Source organism: Sinocyclocheilus grahami, unplaced genomic scaffold, assembly GCF_001515645.1.
Source record: "Sinocyclocheilus grahami isolate Dianchi unplaced genomic scaffold, SAMN03320097.WGS_v1.1 scaffold205.1, whole genome shotgun sequence".
NCBI lineage: Eukaryota > Metazoa > Chordata > Actinopteri > Cypriniformes > Cyprinidae > Sinocyclocheilus > Sinocyclocheilus grahami.
Genome location: NW_015505384.1, coordinates 182,321 through 186,319, shown reverse-complemented (window position 1 = coordinate 186,319; position 3,999 = coordinate 182,321). Strand labels below are relative to the sequence as shown.

Here is a 3,999-nt window from a genome sequence, read left to right as displayed (position 1 = left end):
TAGTGCCCCCCACAATCTGTCTCTGCCTTCAAAGTTGTCTGGCACAACTGACTTCATAACAACACAGTGATAGCTGCTGTAACTAAAAAGTAGCCCAGTATACACATTAACCTCAAATGTACATGGAATAATAAATTCACCCTTACCGTTTTATTACATTATGTTTTCTGTTTGTACCGTTTAGGTTTTAATGCTGCATTGCACATCTGAGCTCTTTTGCACTATTTTAATACTGCTGCAAACCTTTTATAATTGATCATTTTATATTGTCATTTTAAATCATTTGTATTCTTAAGCTTTACTATCAATTTGGAAGTTTCAAAATAAATCTTATTGTAACGTTACTTGTACAATGACAAAGATATTCTATTCGATTAGCTCATGCTCTCTCTGTATCTAACAAGCCATTTTTAAGTCATAAATTCAATATAATAATTCAAATAAATGATGGACTTTGTCAAAGATGAGAGCTTTAGTGAGGAAATGTTGTTTTGAAGTTTTTTTTTATTTTTACCATTGCTGCCAGGATCTTTTCAATTTCCAACCGCTTTTCCAGATGTTGAAACTCAATTCCTCAGTTTCTCCAATTCTTCTGAGTGTGTTCACTGTATAAATGAATATGGATTCATCTTTGTCAAAGCTGTGTTGTTCTGTTGTTTGCTCTTTCGCCTCTTCTTGCGCTGTTTTTTTTAACAACCAAAAAGTGTCTGTTTCGTGGTCTGTTGAGGAAGTACAGATGTTCCTCTCGTTGATAGCAGAGGAGCAGATCCAGCAAGAGCTTGATGGGGCGACGCGGAATGAAAACGTTTTTCAGGAGTTGCGGCAGTAGAGGTGGTGCAACTATAAATGACATGTGAATAATCTCGCCCACTCTAAAGCGGTACTGAACTGCAGTGGAAATGCAAACCGAGCCGAGCCGTGCCGTACCGTACTGAGCCGTGCGAGCCGAGCCGTGCCACAAATGGCACTTTTCCACTGCAGATGATGCTTACTTTTATTAATTCCTTTACTCATTTATTCATGTTTCTTATTGTTGTCAGTAAATAAAATATATTTTATTAATTCATGTATTAATTGCTTGACTGAAAATTGATGTACTCACATCGACTGCATTAGTTCAACTAGTGTATATTTATGTATAGCTATGTCACGACAAAAAATAAATTGAGCTTGTTTTACTAAAATGTAATTTTAAGTAAAAAAAAAAAAGTAATATAATTATTGGTTAGCATTTAGCATTATTATTGCATGTAAGTGTTGGGGTGGGCAAACGATGCAATTCATTCTGGGGTAATCTTAATGTTTAAGTAGTAATACTTACATTTTTACAGTAAAACTGAGGAAAACGGTACTAGATTGTTGAGTTAGTGATGCTATGAGGTGTTCGTGCACCTGTCCCTCTTTTTTATTATTATTATTGCCAAACTTATAATTACATAAAAGATCAGGGAAAGATGGTTGTATCTCACAATGAACAATCATAATGTCATAAAACAGTATAAAAAAATGTATGTGTTCATCATAGTATGAGATAATACAGGTGCATCTCAATAAATTAGAATATTGTGGAAAAAAGTTCATTTGTTTCAGTAATTCAACTCAAATTGAGAAACTCGTGTATTAAATAAATAACATGGGGGAAAAAAGGTGCAGTCCCATTTACCATTGTTCAGTGAATTTTTGCGGGTGAAATCCAGTCATTTCAGTAGGAATCCAAACGATCAGGATTCCTACTATACTGGTCTGAATTCTCATCGATGTCAAAAGGTCAGAAATAATTAGTACAAAACTTGTTTTTAAAGGGGTCCTATTATGCTTTTTCACTTTTTGAATTTTAGTCAGTGTGTAGTGTGTATGTTTGGGCATAAAAAAGATCTTCAAACTTACAAATCTCAAAGTCCACTCCAAAGGGAGATATTTCGTTTAAAAAAAATCCCTTTTCAAGAACTACAACGAACGGCTCGTTTGGACTACAGCGTTTGTTTTCCGGGCACAAAGCGGTCCATTAGAATATCATTAAAATCATTCGCGCCTACGGAAATTCACATGGTTGGGGGGTGGGGAGGGGCGAGGTTGTGGTTAGAACTATTGGTTGAGTGAGTGCATCAGACAAGACGACGAAGAAGTGCTGCTGTAGCCTCAAGTTTTCTTAAGTTATTACACATGCACCTGAATAATTATGTATGTAAATATGTATGTTACAATTATGAAAACGTTTTTATAATAAATTGCTGACAGTACAATACTGGACAATGATGTAATCTGCAGAATTTACACTTCAATTATGAGACTACAGTGTTTCCCATACATTGAGTGCGGGTGTTTTTATATCACGGTATATCTGAAGCAAACCGACTGTCTTCAGAAAAACGTTACCACTCTAATATGTCTTGCAATATCCGTGCGTGCAAAGGTTCTGCGCGATCCTCTTGTTCAATATTCTCTGGGTCTGAATCCAGCTCAAATTGATATGGCAATATTGACTCCATCCTTAAAGCAGCACTATGTAACTTTTGGCGCTCTAGCGGTTAATAAACAGAACTGCACATATCCCGCGGATGAACATTCCAACCGGAGCTACTTCTCGAAGTTTATGTCTATGGCGATTCACGCAGGTGTGTGTTACTCCGCAGCGGTGACCAGCCTACAATAGTCCAAATATAGTACTTATTATAAGTGTACCGTAGTGATTCGGAATAAGACAAAAAGATGAATTCATGATGTACTCGCTCATTATATACATTTTGCAAATTTTGAACACAGAAAAAGTTATAGTGCTGCTTTAACTAAGCCGGAGCAGACGGAACTTGCTGCTTTGGCATGGGGGCTGTACTGAAACACCATCTAAGCCAGGGCTGTCCAAACTCGGTCCTGGAGGGCCGGTGTCTCTGCAGTTTAGCTCCAACTTGCCTCAAAACACCTGACTGGAAGTTTCTATGCCTAGTAAGAGCTTGATTAGCTGGTTCAGGTGTGTTTAATTAGGGTTGGAGCTAAACTCTGCAGGACACCGGCCCTCCAGGACCGAGTTTGGACAGCCCTGATCTAAGCTGTTCGCTAATCACAACGCACTGGGATAGCTAACCAATCACATCACATTTCGTTATTCACATTAAATATTAAGACAATTTTTCACAAACGTTACATGAAAAATATGATTTTTTTTTTAACCTTAACAAGAACTGTCATTGTGTAGTGCATCCTCCAGGGTTGTGCCATGTATATACTCATTGGCCAGCAAGAAGGCGTTGTCAGTGTGGGCTGCAGCCATGAGTCGAACAATATTGGGATGGCTCAGTCGGCTATAAAATACAATGAAATGTTACAGGCATTTAGCAAATTATCAAGTAAAACTTAAATGACAACAATATAACTAGCACACAGTAGAAATGCACTGTTGTTATTCTGTTCAATTCTCCCCAACGGTAATATAAGATAAAATTAAAATGTATGTTTAATTATAAGATAGAATTAATGATGAGAATTAATCTTACAGTGAGACCAGAATCTCATGCTGGATATCTTGGTATAGGAAGTCCTGCAGTGCCATACAGAATCTTCTTTATTGCAGCAGGGGTGCCCTGAAAGTAGCCTCTATACACTCTTCCAAAGGCACCTTCACCCAGCAGGTTCTCTTCTTTGCAATGGATTTGCGACTCGTCCACATACGGTAGGTACGGAACATATACTATATTTAATAAAGTTGAGATTGGAAAAAAAAATGCTATTATTTCATGCATTTAAAGAATATATCCACTTTAATCCTAATTAACAAAAAATATTGTAAACTTATGTGTCTTGGTTGGCAATATTACTTACATGATTGTAATATGGTAATACGAAACGTAAAAAACTTGATTTTGTGGACATCCATCTTTTTCTGCAGATCCTATGCCTTCCTGGATGGGTTTCTCTGCAACAAGTTCTGGAGGAGTGTATCCACTTGCACTTTGGTCTGAAAAATCAATTAGATTACCTTAAAATTAACATTCTGCCATGATT

General features: G+C 36.9%; 1 pseudogene; it reads right to left on the bottom strand.

Annotated features, from left to right (window-relative positions):
- The window catches only part of LOC107595612 (protein disulfide-isomerase A3-like), a 12,847-nt pseudogene extending 9,165 nt beyond the window's left edge, over positions 1 to 3,682 (bottom strand).
- Positions 3,683 to 3,999: the final 317 nt, after the last annotated feature.